A 19,175-nucleotide genomic window follows, 5' to 3' on the forward strand; every position below is an offset into this window, starting at 1 on the left:
CATACCCTTAGGGTACGTCTAGACTACCGCGTTTTGTCGACAGAAGTATTGTCGACAGTATCTGTCGACAAAACTTCTGTCAACAAAGAGCGTCCAGACACATTGAGTTCTGTCGACAAAGCAAGCTGCTTTGTCAACAGAACCCTGTAGTCTAGATGCAACCCTACAGGCAATAACACCTTCTGTCGACAGAACTCTGTCGACAGAAGGTGTTATGCCTCGTAAAATGAGGTTTACCAGCGTCGACAAAACTGCTGAGTTCTGTCGACATTATGTCGACAGAACTCAGCGGTAGTGTAGATGCTGGTATAGTTTTGTCGACAAAAGTGGACTTTTGTCGACAAAACTCAGTAGTCTAGACACACCCTTAGAGTATATTGAAACTGGGTTGATGGCTATGTCTTATTTCTTTTCTTCATGCTATCCTTCTGACCTTCTCCAAAAAAAATTTTGCATTATCATAAGAAAGAGATGGCATTTCTAATTCAGAAAGTATTCTGTTAATTACGTTGTAGCGAGGGGTATAGTGTTCCTGCTTTTTAAAATTGATTATAATAGAATCAGCCTTCTCATTTGCCATGCCTCAGATGTCCCAGATAACAAAAAAACTCCTCTTAACACACTTTGCAAGTCTGCATTAGAAATATTTATTTGGTACATCAATTGAAAATAAAGGAGTAGCAACTAGAGATGGTCTGAACTTGCCCAACTAGCACTGAATGTGGAGGTACTCACCTGATGTTTCGGCACTTTACAGAATGAGCAATCAGATCCAATGGAGTTGCATAACTATGATGGCATGGCTGCTTTGGCAGCATTTGCTTTGCTGAATTGGGACCAGCATTCAACATTTCACAGGATTTGGCCTCAACTGAAAAATGGATTTCTGCTACTTTGTGGAACGAGGCGTACAGATAGTTCGGACTAGGCTTCCTATTCCAAACTATCTAGTTTGTGCCACGTGTAGCCGAGGGCACGGAGTCCACACTAGCAGACATTTAAAAATGGCGGCGCCCGGCATCATGCAAATGAAGCCCGGGAAATTCAAATCCCGGGCTTCATTTGCAAGTTCGTATGACTACCTTAACCACCCTAGTTCGAACTAGGGTGGTAGTGTAGACATACCCTGAGGGACATAGAAGGAAACTGAGCTACCTCAAGCCCCCTCCTGCACGCCAATCTCGTGTTTCTCCTAGGGTGCCAGTTGTCAGCAGCTCATCTAGGGCCACTCCTAAGGGCAGACAGGACTGAGATGGAGTTTCCAGGACTGAGGCAAAGGAGTCAGATGGGAGGAGGACTCGAAAGAGCCCGGACTGCTACTTGCAACCAAGCATGAACTTGCAGTGACTGGGGGACAGGACACATTTAAAAGTGACCAAAGGAGGACAGAGGCAGAGCAAGGGGGGGCCTAAGGGCATGCCTCAAACCCTGACTTTGCCACACTGGTGGAGAATGTGGGCACATATATAAAAAAACCCAAAAACCCAGTGGTGCAGAGAGGGAAAGAGGGCAAAGATGGATACAGGGAAGCTGCTGGAATGGCTGGCTGAGAGTCAGCAGCAGCAGCAGCAGCAAAAACAGCAGACCCAGCTGCTCCAACAAATGACCAGCCAACAGAGAGAGCAACAGCAGTTGGTACGAGAGCTGATGGAACATCAGCAGAGACAGCAGGGATGGTGGTCAAAGCAGTGGGCTGGGGCCTCAGGAGCAGGTCCGGCAGGGGCGCCTCTGGAAGGACTGGGGATGGGCTTGGCCCTGGCACTGCCTCTTAGACTGGTAAAGATGAGTCGAATAGCAACCCCCTAGCTCCACCTTCTGAAAGCATCCCGACAGGTAGAACCAGAACCATTGCAAAACAGTGCCTCCAATACCCAACTCCGCCAGGCGTCCCAGAAGGATATCATGGTCAATGGTATCAAAAGCCACTGAGAGGTCTAGAAGAATCAACAGGGATGCACTCCCCTTGTTTATCTCCCGGCATAAATTATCTACCAGGGCAACCAACGCTGTTTCAGTTTCAAAACCAGGCCTAAAGCCAGACTGAAATGGATCTAAGTAGTCTGTTTCTTCCAAGAAATCTTGGAGTTGTAGCCCCACCACACACTCAAATACCTTGCCCAAGAAGGGAATATTAGCAATTGGGCGATAGTTGTTTAAGTCATGTGGGTCCAGGGAAGTCTTCTTGAATAACGGTTTTATCACTGCCTCTTTCAATGCAGCAGGAACCATACCAGATCTAAAAGACACATTAATAATCTCCTGGACCCAGCCAGTCATCCTTTCCCGGCTAGATTTAATAAGCCATGAAAGGCAGGGGTCAAGTGAGCATGTGGTTGGTCACACTCCTCCAAGCACCTTGTCCACATCCTCAATCTGCAGTAGCTGAAATAGATCCAGAGAAAAAAGACTGGGTGGTGCACTCAAAACATTCTGTGCCCCACTTACACAGCAACCATAGTACAGATCCAACAGGATGCGAGCGATCTTATTTGCAAAATGCTTTGCAAACAGATCGCAGTGGGAGGCCAAAAGTTCCTCTATTTCATCATGAGTGCCAGACTGCAACAGGCCCCGCACTACTCAAAACAATTCCGCTGGACAGCATTGTGCGGATGGGATATGGGTGGAGAAGAAGCTTTTCTTCACTGTCAGCACCGCCACAGGGTAAGCTCGCAGTTCACCTCTAACCGCAGTCGATCAGACTCAGCTCTAGTTCTCCTCCAGCGGTGTTCTAGCCATCACACAGACTGTTTTGCTCCCATCAGCTCCCCAGAAAACCAGGGAGCAAACCTGGCTTGACTGGTCTGAAGAGGGCACTTAGGAGCAATCATATCAACTGCCCGGGTTTGTTGGTGTTCCATGTATCAACTAGGGTATCTACAGGACCATTTGCCATAATGGCTGAACAATCCCTCAGGGACCTCAGAAAACCCTCCGGATCCATCAGCCTCTGAGGGTGGATCATCTTAATTGGTCCTCTGCCTCAGTGGAGGTGAAGGTCAGCAGATAGTCTAAACTTGACCAGGTAGTGATCAGTCCATAACAAAGGGAGTGTAGCCACAACCCTTATCCCAAGAAGTCTATCACCCTTAGTCCAAAAAATCAAATCGAGTGTATGACCTGCAACATGTATTGGGTCAGTTATTTCTTGGGATAATTCTAGTGTGGTCATGGTATCCATAAAATCTCAGGCCGGACCAGACAGAACAGCCTCAGTGTGGATATTAAAGTCCCCCAAGACCAAAAGCCTCGGCATCCTCAATGCCATGTCCAACACCACGATGGCCAGCTCGAGCAGAGTATCTGCCATATAGCGAGGTGGATAGTACACAAGCAGCATACCCAACCTATCCCGGACACCCAACATCAAGTACAGACACTCGAATCTGACACTTTGTTGGACCACATCCCTAGCCAGTGAGATAATATCTTGATAGACAATTACCACCTCTCCCCCACAACCATTAAGCTGCGGCTGATGCTGTACTGAGAACCCAGCTGGGCACAACTGGGAAAGGTCGACACCTCCCTCCACTCTCAGCCAGGTCTCAGTGATACAAGCCAGGTCAGCCCCTTCACTCAGAATTAAAGCATGGATGACAGCTGTCTTCTGGGATACTGACCTGGTATTCAGCAACAGCACCCGCAGGGCTGATGGCCAGGTATTAAAGTTCCCAAAATTTGTAAGGCTGGGAACAGGACCAGAAAAAGGAATAGCACACAACTGTCTAAACCTCATTCCCCTTGGCTGGCCAGTCCAGATCATACTTCCATATCTTCCCCTGCCTGTCACAACTTCCATGATGCCATCTGAGCCCTCCTCCTTAGGCACTCCATCTGTGCCAAATCACATAGTGGCGGGGAGCAGAACAAACACACACCTTCAGTTTGGGTAGCTAAAGGGAATTTCCTCTCACCAAGAACCCTCGCCTGCCCTCCCTCTCCCTACTCTCACCAGGGACTGAATAGGCCACCACACAACCAAGTGTGCTGCACACACAAACACACATAAACACACACTTAATTATAATCTACCATAACAGCACACACCTTTGCCCTTAGTCCACATCCGAAGGGCTCCCCCAAAAGGGCAGCCCCCTTTGGACTGCCCTTTCAGGGCGGCCCGCTGGCAGCAGCCCGCCGCCAGGGGCGGCCTCCTGGCTTTAAGGCCGCCCCTGATAATGGCTGCAGGCAACACCTGCAGCTGAAAGGTCTGAGTCCTAATGGACAGGCCTCTCACTCAGGAGCTAGGGTGGTAACAGCTGTGCAGCAACAGCCCTGCCTTCTGAGGTTAATAGAACCTTACAGGCTATGTTAAGAAAATGTGTGGGCATAGATCCGAGAGACTGGGACATCTTTCTACTTGCCCTCCTGTTTGCAGTTAGGGAAGTACCTGAAGCATCCACTGGCTTCTCCCCCTTTGAGTTATTATATGGGAGACAGCCCCAGGAAATCCTGGATCTACTAATTGGAAGGGGCAAGATTCGCAGGTAAAAGGGATGATCCCGTACATCCTGGATCTCAGAAAAAAGTTGCGGGTGGTGGGAGAGTTAGCTAAAGGAAACCTGTTATGGGCCCAATATTATAACTGGGGTATGAAACTCTGTACATTTGCACTGGGAGATAAAGTCTTACCCTCCACCGAATCAAAGCTGATGGCAAAATGGCAAGGCCCATATGAGGTCCTCAGACAGGTGGGACCCATGGACTACAAAATTAAATTAACAGGTAGACAGAAAAACACACAGATCTACCATGTGAATTTATTTTAAAAATGGAAGCCGCGAGAGGACATGTTGATAACACTACAACCTTCCGAGCCCAAACTAGGACAAAGGGGAGGGGGCCTGCAGGCACTGGGAGAGGTCTCCCAAGAAGCAGACCTGACAGCCCAGAAGAAGGAGGAGGTGAGAGCCCTTCTACAGAAATTTACAACTGTCCTCTCGACACAACCGGGGACGACACCCCTTCTGAACCACCATATTAAAATGGCTCCTGGACAAAAGGTATGTGAACCCCTCCAACCCTTACCAAGGAAACTGTGGGACCCAGTGCAGGAGGAAATCCAAAAGATGATGCAGATGGGGGTGATCTGGGAGTCACGAAGCGAATGGTGGAGCCGTGTTATCCCAGGAACAAGGGGGAGGGAGCACTCCGTTTTATATATAAGCCACAAACTAATGCCATGGGAACAGCTCTATTCCACTATAGAAAAGGAAGCTTTAGCGGTCAAATGGGCAGTAGAATCCCTCTGGTACTTCCTGCTGGGGAATTCCTTCCAGTTGTAACCAACCATGCACCGTTAAAGTGGATGCAAACCATGAAAGAGACCATCCCACGCAGAATGAGGTGGCATTTATTTTTACAACAATATAAATTTCAAGTTTTGCATAGGCCGGGGCTGACTCATGGGAAAGCAGATTTCCTGTCTCGGTGTGTAAATGGGAGGGGGGATGTAGAGAATAGCGGGTCACTAAGGAGGGAGGTGTGTGGTGGGGGTTCAGACCCCTGCACCGTTGGCCACTCGAGAGGGGCTTTTTGGTGCTCACAGGCTGGCAGACGCTGAGCCTGCTGCACATGTGCAGAAGTGCTCCTCTCTGAGTGCAATGGCCCTTGAACCCTGAGGCACCAGATGTCCTCAGAGTGGAGATGCCGGGCAGTGCAACGCGAGGAGTTCAAAAGGGAGGGGGCACTGGAGAGCAGGGGCTGGTTGTGCTATCTCCCACAGGAAGCCAAGAGAAAGCATCCAGCATGGAGGGGCAGACAGGACTGAGATGGAGTTTCCACGACCAAGGCAAAGGAGTCAGATGGGAGGAGGATTCGAAGGAGCCCAGACTGCTACTCACAACCAGGTACAAACTTGCAGTGACTGGGGGATGGGGCACACAAAAGTGACCAAAGGGGGACAGAGGCAGAACAAGAGGGGGGGCTAAGGGCACGCCCCGAACCCTGACCTTGCCACTGTAAGTATATTCACAGCAATCAACACTTAATAGATTTTATTGTAAAGACTTGAGGGTTTATGAGGCAATATTTAGGTTAATAATTTACAAATGGAGCAAATTAATTTGACATAATGAAGTTATGCAAAGTATGAATTTGATTCCCTATGGAAATGCCTATAGAAACTGTAGAATTTAATCCTAAATACCTCAATTATCTATTTTTCTCATTGTCCAACCCAGATTTATGACAACGAAGATATAAGTTTCATAGTTATTCACACAGTAAGTAACAATGTGTGTCCTGTTGGTGTGAGTTTGTCAGCACCATCCCATCAGTATCTGAGACTTGACTGGAGTGTTATATATTGTCAACATCATTTAATACAGATTAGCTCTGGATTGCAGCTAAAACAGTAATTTGCACACTCATATTTAGGAACGTGTCTGATAGCAGTTGAGACTAATCAATTATTTCACCATGGACCTATAAGAATTTATTCATATGCTTCTGTTAGTGAAAGAGTGGTGCATTAATCCATTTATTTCTCTTTTCCATTTGACCTATTTAGAGACATTGAAAATGAATTAAAGAAAGCATTAAAAACAACAGGCAGAGCATGCAGCACAGTTCATTTCTTAGACTTAAAGAGCTTTACAGTCTAGTATCAAGGATAAAGATAGTGTACTCCACATAAGAATCACAATATATTATATATATAGTTCTTTTTTTGTTATTTTGTACTATATTAAACACTAGAAACATGGTATAAGCAGGATTTTTTTTCTGTTCTAATTCAATGACACAAAATCCAGTATCCCTGAGGTAAGGTTAAACAGGAGCTCGTATAGGCAGAGTTGAAATTCAGACACTGCAGATATAATCCATCTCCCTGACACATGCAGTGCTTCATTGTGCGACGCCAGACACAGTCTGCTGAGATGAGAATGTCACAGAATACCAAAGTAGGGGGAGATGGAGTTTTGTTCATCATTACTTTAATCTGTGAATATCCATCTAAAGATCTATATGCAAAATTATGGGTAGACAAAAATATAAATAGATGCAGTTACTAAGACAGAAACATTCAGAGGAAAGAATATAACATATACTAGATGCCCAGAGCTACCAGAAAATAATTTGAATAGTTAATCAGGGCATTTGCCTCCGTATACAGCTACAGTTTTGGCGCAGATGCTGAGTCACCACTTCAACTGCCTGTCAAAGTGACTTACCCACTTGCTTCCCTCTACCAATGAATTCTGTGCTTAAATGCTAAAGAGAGACTGAAAGAAAAGAATGTGTTATCACTAGGAGGGGATAGATACTGTAACACAGAGGAAAAAGCAGGCACTTTGTATTTTTCACGTGCTACCTATGCTTCAATTACTATGTAGCTACTCTGACTCCTGTATGCATGTAACGTTCCAAATGAAAGAAAAGCAGCAATTAAGCAAAAGTCTGGGTAGTGAAGGCTCCACAATAAATAACCAGATGCCTCAGTGTCAGAGGGTTTTTTTTTCCTCTAGGATGTAACAATACATGTCAGAATCAAGATACATTTATTATTATTATTATTATTATTATTATTAATCATAATTTGAGCTTATATTTCACCGAGAATTCCAAAGTACTTTGCAAAGGTTGAACCCATTCTTGCAAGGTACTGAACACTTCCAGACAATGGCTAAGCACCTTGCAGGATCATGCCTTATATACAGGCAGATGCTCATCCATCACTAAAATGCAGTCCCTGCTGAAAAACAATAGCTGTTAAATAGTGCACTGCAACATGACACAGCAGTTCAGTCTTGGAAGTGACATATACCTTACCTGAGTAGAAATACAGGAGGAATTCCCATAGATAGAATGTACCTAAATGGGAGTTTGGCAAGGACAATAGGGAAAATATAAGCCATAGGAATTGGTATCCATTTGACTGCTATCATACACTTATCAAGCTTCCTTTGGCTCTATTTACTGTCCTGCAAATACCCTAGTCCTCCATGCAGCCTCTAAATCCATAATCCCCAGACAAGAAGTTCTACTCACCACAAACTAGACTCCATCTCTCTGTGATCACCCTTTCCTAATCCAGCACACTGTAATTTCCTAACCCAGAATCAGCATCTGAACTCCTTCCAATTTCAACTTGGTTTCTGCCCACGCCATCTCCTTTACCTTGGAAATTCTTCCACATTGACTTTCTCTTTATTACTCTCCCATCATTATCAGTGTTCCCTGTAGACTGAGAGCTTCTGTGGCCATTCAGGAGAGATTCAAATGCTGCTCAGCTGATTAGCAGAGCCCACAGTTAGGTTTTGTGTTTCTACTGGCATTAGGTGCACATAAAATGTGTTCCACACATGTATAAAAAATCCGTACATGGATGAAAAAGATTAGAGGGAACATTGATCATCACCCCTTTTTTCTAAGTGCTCCATTTGCTGGTTACTTCAGAGGTCTGGGAGAGGGGAGGTGTAACTGGAGAAGGCTGTTGGGGGGCCCATTTGTTGAACATGAGTGGCTTACAGGAACAATTGGTTAGCTGTATTCCTGGTTGCTAGCATCTGATTGGACAATAGGACTTTTGCAAGGGGTACAAACCTAGGAGTTGTGTCTGTTCTCCACTGCCCCTCTTTGCTGCTTGTATACTAATATCCTTCTCTCAGCTTGAGAGTCAGTCAGAGACCAGGAAGATGTGGGGATGCTGCATTCATCTGTGAGGTTCCTTACATTCAGTTTCTCTAGAAGAGAACATTTTTGCAGGGACGTCTGATCATCATTGTGATGAAAACAAGAAATGAAGAGAAAGCGCTCTTCACTGCCAGTGGCTGTGTGCAAACATGGGATTTCTTATGACCATAAGAACATGTCTACATAGCAGAGATATGTAAAGCCGAAATAAACTACATAACTTGAGCTATGTCAATTGCATGGCTTAGGTCAAAATAGCTTACTTTGGCTTTTGGCACTGCCTATATAGCAGGAAGTCGAAGGAAGAACACTTTTCCTCCAACTTCCCTTACTCCTCGTAAAATGAGAGTTACAGGAGTTGGAGTAAGAAGTCCTCCAGCTTGCCATTATTTCTAAATAAATGTTTGTAGTGTAGATGGGCACTATGTTATTTCAGAATAACACTGCTGTGTAGACATAGATTAAATTATTAAGAGTCATTTTATATCTCATCTGAAGAAAAGCAGCTCTGCAAATACTGTTCTTCCTTGTTACTGCATCTAAATAACATCACATGATTTAAGGACAAAGAGCAGCATTTCCTGAATATTCATTGCCACTTCCTATATCACTAAAATATTTTAGAAATCACCTTTGTGGCCTGACCATATTATGAAAGCAGAATATACATCAATAATTTTGTATCTATCGTTTCTTATTCTTAGTTCTGTTATTTCTGAGGAATGGGTTTGGATTAAATAAGAACCAGCCTGAACTTTCACCTAAGTCTGAAAACAAAACCAATTTTAAAAATGGGAAAAAAATAGTTTTTTTTTTCTTTTGCATCTCTGCACTTCCTGGCTATGTCTAGATGTAGGAGGGCAAAAATATAACAATAAAACCTGTGTGATATTCTTAACCAGCAGAAACCAAGTACTATTTGAATATCATAAGAAAGCTTAACTTTTTTGGAAGATTTCCATTTCAGTTTTCAGACCAAAGTAGTTCAGATAAGCATCCCTACTTTTGGAAAGGAGATTGTTTTAGTTGGAATTTGTTGAGCACAAATGGTACCATCAGCTGCTAGATTTTTAGTTTTTCTTGGCTCTGCAAAAAAGGTTTTTTTATTTTCTGAGGTTTTATTTTTTGGTTGAAAAATAGAAATAAGCAATATTTATATTTATACTTCTTTGTACAGAAAGATCTCAAAGCACTCTGTAACCATTATAGAAAATCATTTTATGAGGAGTCAAACCCTTCCAATTTTTGAAAATTCAAATAAAAAAGGAGCATATCTTACAAAAAATTGTGTGAAAAATAACTCCCATTTTTTGACCATCTCTATTAATTAAATAAACTTTACATCTTTCTTGTAAGGAAAATTTAGACACAAAAAGGCTGACTTAAATAGTCTTTTTCTCAAGTTAGTAGTCTTCCACTATTACCAAGTTGCTTTTCAGTAGGTGGAAAATCTATTGTGAGGTTCCGGTAGACTACACATACAAATCAAGATGTTGGCAGGTTTGAGAAAGGTTTGGTCATACTGGCTCCTTAAATAACTGAGAAACAGAAGTGGAAAGTGGTAAAATCAAAATGCTGGGTAGTATGCAGGTTTTCTGACTAGTAAGCATGTATGGGTTGGGGGGTGTCATGGAGAATGGGGATAACAAGACATTATTAAAGAACTAGTGGATAGAGGTAAGAAGGCACTATGCTTAGATATTTGTCAGAGTATAGCTTCTCTATATTAGACTTTATGTTCTGTTTCTGGTATGTTGGAATAAAGGGCAGTAATTAAGTATTTGATTAGATGATATAGATGTAGATATACATAAACAAGAAAATCCACCTGTGCACATGAGAGCTTACTTTTCCTTAGTGAGAGACCTGGGCTATCCTTTGGCATCTACACTGGAAAGTTACAAGGCCAAACATACTGGTGAGACAATGGGTCAGAGCAATCCTTGGATATAATATGTCTATACTGTGTTCTAGTGGAGAAAATGGTGAAAAATGTAGCTATGTGTTATTTTAGTTGATGTTATAAATCTTGTATGGCTGTTCGTTGCAGAGGTAATCTGTGTAATTTTTTGTCAATTTATTTCTTATGTTACCTTATGGAGAATGTGATACATGGTTCTCCTCTACTGTGGTGATTATGTAAACTTTTTTTCCTTTACCCTGTTCAGATTATGTGCATATTTATTCCTTGGTGAAGAATCTCGTGTAATAACTTTATGGGCATTTCCAGCTGTATTATCATATAACCTGCATTGTGAATTCAAATTTAATATTGCATTCATCCCTCGAGGAAAAAAAAAGAACTCTCTGTTATAGACATCAAGGGTACGTCTAAACTACATGGCTCCGTCGACGGAGCCATGTAGATTTGTTGTTTTGGCAAAGGCAAATGAAGCCGCGATTTAAAAGATCGCGGCTTCATTTAAATTTACATGGCTGCCGCGCTGAGCCAGCAAACAGCTGTTTGTCCGCTTAGCGCGCTAGTCTGGACGCTCCCCTGCTGACATCAAAGCGCTTTGTTGGCAGGCCCGGTAAACCTCATCCCAGGAGGAATAACGGGGCTGCCGACAAAGGGCTTTGATGTCGGCAGGGGAGTGTCCAGACTAGCGCGCTGAGCGGAAAAACAGCTGATCAACTGTTTGTCGGCTCAGCGCGGCAGCCATGTACATTTAAATGAAGCTGCGATCATTTAAATCGTGGCTTCATTTGCCTTTGCCTATGTGTCTAATCTACATGCCTCTGACGACAGAGGCATGTAGTCTAGACACATCCCAAGTTGCTGAATATTGGCTTCCCACAACAGAGACACTCATCATCATGCAAACAAGGGTCCTGATTCTGCATACTGCTCTGGGTGGGCAGACTCCAGCACCTGTATGAAACTCCACTGACTTCTGTGCTGATGTGTACTGTGGATCAAGAAGGCCGAGAGACAGCATAGTATTTTTAACATAAAGGAGATGCTTAATTCAGTAGCCACCTAAAGAGCCCAGACAGGATCGAGCCTCCATTGCTCTTGGTATTTTTCAAACATATAAGAGAATATGATTTTTTTGCTCTGAAGAGGCCATCGCTAGAAGATTCTTTGCAGAATCAGGCTCCCAACTAAACTGGCTACCCCCTGTTAGGCCATGCTCACTTTTGAAACTGCAGCAGTCCACCTGCTCTCATTACCTGTAACTGAGTTTGCAGGCACTTTGCAGCACCACAGTTGCTCCCCCAACAGAATATTCATTAGCTGGGTTTACTCAGGAATAGACCATGGTGAATTTTTCCCATAGTTTTAAAACACATTAGGGGTATGTCTACACTACAGCGCTAATTCGAACTAACTTAGTTCGAATTAGTTAATTCGAACTAAGCTAATTCGAACTAACGCGTCTAGAACTAAAAACTAGTTTGCGTTTTGCTAATTCGAACTAGCGCGTCCACATTAAGTGGACCCTGAACCAGGCTTGAGGATGGCCGGAAGCAGTGCCGGCAGGGCATCAGAGGAGGACTTAGAGCGTGGAGATGCTGTCTCAGGCTAGCCAAGGGCTGTGCTTAAAGGGTCCCAACCCCAGAAGCCCGCAGAGCCAGCCCAGTCCTCCCCATCGGGGGCTCGTGCCCCATTCCTCCCTCACCTCCATCCACTTACCCTTCCCTAGCCCCTTTTCTTGATGTACAATATAAAGGACAATTGTGTTCAAAAATGGAATCTCTCTTTATTGAACAAAACTGGGGGAGACTGGGAAAAGGAGGTGGGAGAGGGGAAGAGAGAGGCTGGGAGAGGGGAGGGCAACTAAAATGATCAGGGGTTGGGAACAGGTCCCATATGAAGAGAGGCTAAAGAGACTGGGACTTCTCAGCTTAGAAAAGAGGAGACGGAGGGGGGACAGGATTGAGGTCTCTAAAAGCAGGAGTTGGGTGGAGAGGGTGCATACAGAAAAGTTCTTCATTAGTTCCCATAAAGAAGGACTAGAGGACACCAAAGGAAAGGAATGGGTAGCAGGCTTCAAACTAGTAACAGAAAGTTGTTCTTCACAAAGCAAAGAGTCAAACTGTGGAACTCCTTGCTGCAGGAGGCTGTGAAGGCTAGAACTAGAACAGAGTTTAAAGAGAAGTGAGATAAAGTGATAGAGGTTGGGTCCATGGAGTGGTATTAGTTAAGGGGTAGGAGTGGTGTCCCTGCCCAAAGTTTGTGGAAGGCTGGAGAGGGATGGCATGAGACAAATGGCTTGGTCACTGTCTTTCGACCATCCCCTCCAGGGTCCCTAGGGTTGACCGCTGTCGGCAGACAGGCTTCTGGGCTAGATGGACCTTTGGTCTGACCCAGGACGGCCATTGTAAGCTCAGGGCTCAGGGTCGGGGGTCTCAGTGGACCACCTTGATTTTCATGCACTCCTGCTCCTGGGTGGCCAGGCTGGCAGCTCTCCTGCCCTAGACGGCCACCTTCCTGTGCCTAGTGCAGAGATCGTGGACGAGGTCCACGATGTCCGCACTAGCCCAGGCGGGTGCCCGCCTCTTGCGGTCCCGGGCAAGCTCCCGGGAGCCACCAGCCTGGTCCCGGGAAGAGGGGGAGGGCTGGTGGGCATCGGGTGGGTGGCTCGATCCGTGCCAGGTGCAGGGTCTGCTGGCTGGGTGCTGGCAGGCTTGCACCTGGCACGGGCACCATAGCCAGCCCGTGCCCCTTTAAGGGGTCTGGGGCCGGGAGGGGGACAATAGAGTTTCCCTGGTGTTGGCCAGAGTGGCCACCAGGAAAACCTGGGAAGCCTTAGCCCCCCACTAGTTCGAATTAAGGGTCGACACAGCCCTTAATTCGAACTTGCTAGTTCGAACTAGGCTTAGTCCTCGTACAATGAGGTTTACCTAGTTCGAACTAAGCGCTCCGCTAGTTCGAATTAAGTTCGAACTAGCAGAGCGCTAGTGTAGCGCCTATTAAATTTAGTTCGAACTAATGTCCGTTAGTTCGAACTAACTCTGTAGTGTAGACATACCCTAGGATTCTCCTGGATAAATGACCAAAAAGAATTTTACCTTCATTTGCTGAAGGTCATAAAAAATTCTATCATATATTCGTGTGGAATATTTCATGTACAGTAATTGACATTCCAGGAAAGTGCTAACTAATATTTGCTTCCAACAAACATCGTGTGTGCATACTGAATAGCTCTGTGGACAATGTAAGTTTAAGAAATACTGCAGGAATGTAGAATAATCATACAGAGAAGTTACAGTGAACTGTTTTCTTCACAGTGGAGTTAATTGCTGGAGCTATGTCCTTCTGGCTTGTGCTCCAAAGCCCAATGAAGGCAAATGGACTCGTTCCAGTGATTTCAGTGGGCTTTGGATCATGACCCTTGGCTCTGCCTTCATCAGCTTATTGCAAATACAAATTAAATAGATTTCAGACATATTACTAATGATATTTTTATGAAGCTCTTATAAACTCGGGTGCACCAATCACCAGCACTAATTTCCCCAGATCCAGCAAATTCCCTAGTCCAAGACAGCTCCGGTCCTAAGAATGCCATATGGGACCAGTACAGTGGGAGAGCAATCTGCTCCCTTCTTACGAACTAGTGCCCTACCTGAGTGTCTCTGGCTTTTCTCGGTCAGCACTGCTCTGCATTTTTCCTTAGATAGCATTCTCTAACCCAGAATGTAATAAACAGACATTGCATCTGTATACTGCACATTTCATATACTGCACACATGGCTAAATGGAATGGAAAATAGACTTGCCCTGATTGTCTTGTAGAATTTGTTGCTTACATCAAATCTGCACATTAATTATAAAAACTACCGAAACTCTCATTCTATTTAGATGATTAATCACAAATACTGTATTAATGCTCAGCAGGATTACTTACTAGATCATAATTAAAACTGACATTGTAATTTTAACTAGTGCAGTATTCAAAGGCTTGGATTTTTATCATGAGAAGACTACAAATCTGCACAAACCCAACTAGAAATAAAGTCTTTTTTTTTTTTGGTTATATAAATAAACATCTTGAATATCATTTGTTAGTAGTGTTACATTTTTAGGTTATTTTAAAAAAGCTAAAACCACGTAATATAGGAATTCTCCGGTCCAACAACATCCCTGGTCTGACAGAGCCACAGATGTTGCCAAACCAAAGAGCCCTAGAGCCAGCTGAGACAATGCAGGGTCTGGGAGCCCCATCTGGGACAGGCAACATCTGGGGAGCCCGTGGCTTGGCCAGGGAACCCCCAGCATCAATGGGGCCAGGTGGTGGCCGGGGAGTGTCAGCAGTGGCAGGGCCAGGTGGCAACTGGGGTACTCCCATACCAGCCAGAGAACCCACAGCATCAGCAGGGCCAGGCAGCAGCAGGAGAGTCCCTGCACCCATTGGGGAAGCCCCTACTGCAGTGGAGCTGTTGGTGAATGGGAGGCCCCAGCCAGGAACCCAGGAAACCCCTGATGGCAATGGGGCTGGAAGAGGAGGGCATCCTCAGCTGGGGACCCACGCAATCCCCAGTAGCAGCAAGGAGGCCTTTGCAGCAGGATAGGGTGGCTGGGCGGCCCCATTCGGGACCTCTGAGGCACATGCTGTGTCAGCAGGATGGGCAGCTGCCAAGCGGTCTCCACGAGGAGCCCCTGAAAGCCCTGCAACAACAGGCAGGCAGCAGGGTGGGAAGCCCTACTGGGACATCATTAGCAGAGCCAGCAATAGGGCAGAGAGCCCCAAGAACAGAAACCCTGGAGTAGCCAGCAAGGGAACACTGATCTCCCCGATCTGGCAAATTCCCTAGTCTGGGATAGCTCAGGTCCCGAAGGTGCCAGACAGGAGAGTTCCAACTTGTAGTAGAATTCCTGATCACAAATTATGGGGGAGGGACGTCCCACCCTTTTTACTTGCCTGTGGCCGTAGTTGGAAGTCTCCATTCTGGACCAGTTACCATCTCATTAGCGATTTCTAACATTTTATTCTCCCTCTGAAGACTGTACAGAAGTCAGTTGACTAAGGTAGTCTCTCTTGGTATAGAGAAAGATGAAAAATAGTACCCATAAAACAATTACAAAATTTCTCAACCCCTCTAAAATGGTCTGTGAGAAAAAAAACTGTGTGTCACAAACAGAACATGTGAGCACATAATGCACTCATATCAGACATGCTTATAAAACCCTCATCAGGCATCATTATGTATATTGTGAAATGCATGGGGACTGGATCTGGGCCAAAATCTATATAGAGCTCTTCTAGTGCCTTAACATATGATCCTGAGCGTGTCACTTCCCCTTTCTGTGCCTCCATTTTCACTCTCATTCTTTGCTTCTTCTGTTTAGATTCTAAGATGTCCAGGTCAGGGACTTTCCCATAATGTTTGTACAGTTCCTACAAAAGACTCTAATCTCTCTTGAGGTCTGTGTGGGCTACTGCAGAACATATAATAAAAATACACATATTTCAGCTTAGCATTTTTCCCTGTGTGATCCCAGTCCTACTTGGTCTTGCTCAGGCAAAACTGACACTGCAAATCCCCTTTTTTATTGTGGAAACTGCCTCTTTCCTCAGATTTCTTATAAAAAATTAATAGTTGCTTGCAATCACAGTGGAATATGTGCATGTTTGTGTGTGTATGAAAGCAATCCTCTTTCTGGGAATTTTAATAGAAACAAAGTTTGGGAAAGAATAGCAGGGCAAAGACAATGCCTCAGTCTAGCTTCTCTGTGGGTTTGAAGCAGCTGTTCTGTCGCATGATCCAGCAACAGCCGAAGCTAGTTGTCTCAGCGGAATTCTGTCATAATTATCTGGAGTCATTACAAACATCACCTGGTTTTAATTTAGTAATATCACTTACTGAACATTTTTTCCATTATATGACTTATGTGTGGTGCGTGTAAGTATGTCAGGGATTCATGTAGGGGCATCCAACTCTTTTTCCAACTATTTCCCCCTCCTATTTTATTATGCAAAATTCCTGCAGGCATACCTATCACAACCACATGAATACCAAAAGAATTTAGTACGTTTTTAAAATAAATGCCAAGAGAAGCAATAATGACTTGCTGCTTACTATGAAGCATTGCCAGTTCATTATTTGTCCTACTCTGAAGGTTTCTACGGGATTCTTGCCAAGATTTTAAGAAGCCAAGGAGCAGTACAGTATGCACAACATACTTCATATGCTGACCCCCTTTTTCTGTCAATTGTTTCTGTGAATCATACTTCTCACTATATACAAGATTTCCATTCTCAATTCTCTGAAGCATAGTACTTCCAAAAATGCTACTAGATCTAAGTAGTAATAGCCTGGCTATATAATGAACTTCTCTGGAGCATAATACAAAGCTGCAAGCTGTGCTTCTTTGCAATGTCAATTACAATACTTTATGTTTAAAATCATATACTGTCTGACTTTTATTCAAATATTACTGGTTTTTTTTTGTTTGTTTTTATATTTGCCAATAAATTATTTTTGTGGCAATCCTGTCAAAAACCAAGAACATTTTAGCAGCAAGAAAAGGAACCAAATCAGTTTCTATACAAAATATGTTTCACACAATTAAACCTAAGAAATGCAAACAAATTCAGAGCTAAAACAGACATTCCGTGATCAATCTATCCTACTTTATCTAAGTACTGCAAGGGATTTGGGATATGTGCAGCTGCAGCACCAGTTTCCAGAAGGAGGAGTTTAGATTCAGTGACAGTTTTAACCAAGGATGTCATTTTGTTTTAGAAGACTTTAAGATGTTAATTTTTCCATTAACATCATTTATGTAGCCTGTTGAAGATAAAGTTTATCTGTGAGCTTATGCTCTCAGGCAATAATTATGCAAGAAACATTTTATTTCCAGTGAGGATGGATTTTCAACACATTATAAATCTTACATTACTAATGTCCACTACAGTGCTTCAAAGGAGCCTGCTGATGTTAACTATGGAAGTCAATGGGAATTCCAAAAAGCTGTTGTGCAGCCATAGTATCATCTTCAGGAAGGGGGGAATCAAAGAAACAACCATACATTCATGCAAGTAGTCCCATGGAAGCTAGTGGGACTACTCATGCAAGAAATTACTCATCAGTGGAATTAAGGGTGATCTGGCCTTATGTATCTATATTTTCCAACTCGCATACATTAAAATAGTCAGAATATCTACACCCTATGGCAATGGTACAGAATCAGAAACAAACAGATATTATAGGTGCTTGGCACTCAAGCCTATAGACTTTATTAGGAGCTGTAGATGCTCAGCACCTCCCAGAAGGAGAAACCAAAGGTGTAGATAGTTTCTTGTTGAGTTGAAGACCTGCTGCTCCTCAAGTAGATTGCACATGAAGGATTTATTAATTATCCAAAGAGAAAACAAAAGCAGCTGAGGGGAAGAATACCAAAGATAATCACAGTGCCTTTTTTTAATGGTTATTATTTTAAGCCCATTACTGGAAGGGTGTAAACTTTAGGGCAGGTTTGTACAGCTACAAGAGAAGCATCAAGTCTATTTTCTTATTTTATTTCATTTTATGTACTGTTCAATGGTTTCCTTAAACTCTTTACAATTACTATTTGCACATCATTCATATTACCACTGTTCTAAGTCTGGGGATTAGTGTGGTATAAATTAAACACAAAACAAAATTATAAAGGTTTTAACAGTTACCACTGTACATGACGGATTCAAACTCATTCATCTAGTCCTTTTAAAAACAGTTCCCCACTGCAATCAGTTGGTAGAACAGGGGAATACAGCAAAGAGTTGCATTTTATCTCTCTCCTTTTGGTACTACAACATTTCCCGGTTAGCATTTGCATGTATCAGTTCTGTGCTTGCCCTATAAACCTATAGTCTGACTTTTATTTAATATATCACAATGTACTTTTAATTGCAATGGAATTTATGGAATTTATGAAAAATGTATTGGTCTTATTCTTATTTCATGATTTCCTATCATGAAAATTAACCAAGTTAAATAGTAGACAAGGCAGATATAAGTTAACAATAAAAAATGGATTCTTTTGCAAAAATATTCTCACTCGCCTTGCCCTTCCCCCATTCAGTGTATTGTAACTTTAAGAACAGCCTTGAGCAAAGGATGACTTATAAACTGCTCCACCCCATGAATAACCCAGGAGGTATGATGACTCAAAGACCCCTTCTGAGTCATAATTCCTCCTGATTCCTCCTTGCGGAAGATGGGAAGTCTTATAACTTACTCCATAACAATAGCTTAGGACATCCTTTTTCCATGTCATCCCCTCCCTCTTACACAGGATCTGTGAGTAAAGGGGTGGAAAAAAAGCTCCACTCACTCTGCCTGATTCCCATTCACCTGCTCTGGGAAAGGAGTAAGTGGGCAAGAGTCAGATTTATTCCTACACACTAGGACCTAAGGAGTGAACTCTCAGTCCCATTGAAGTCAATGGCAGAACCTTCATTAACTTCAGTGGGGCCAAAATTTCACACAAGGATTTTTTCCACCCTTAGCTTTAAAGACTTTAGCTAAGTGGAGGAGCTTTCTGCTCTCTAAGAGAGAGAGAAAATTCTGACTCTGCACTGGTGCCTCAGGAATAAGATAAACCT

At 43.6% G+C, this 19,175-nt stretch overlaps 1 long non-coding RNA gene across 1 annotated transcript in view; it reads left to right on the forward strand.

Annotated features, from left to right (window-relative positions):
* The first annotated feature begins 389 nt into the window (after window positions 1-389).
* LOC106731784 (uncharacterized) overlaps window positions 390-19,175 on the forward strand; it is an 86,046-nt gene continuing 67,260 nt past the window's right edge. The window contains exon 1 of the long non-coding RNA XR_001368050.4: window positions 390-5,852. This is a non-coding gene — a long non-coding RNA (uncharacterized LOC106731784). The remainder of the gene's footprint in view (window positions 5,853-19,175) is intronic.

The sequence above is a fragment of the Pelodiscus sinensis genome, chromosome 1 (assembly GCF_052426305.1).
Source record: "Pelodiscus sinensis isolate ZL-2025 chromosome 1, ASM5242630v1, whole genome shotgun sequence".
In the NCBI taxonomy this organism is placed as follows: Eukaryota; Metazoa; Chordata; order Testudines; family Trionychidae; genus Pelodiscus; species Pelodiscus sinensis.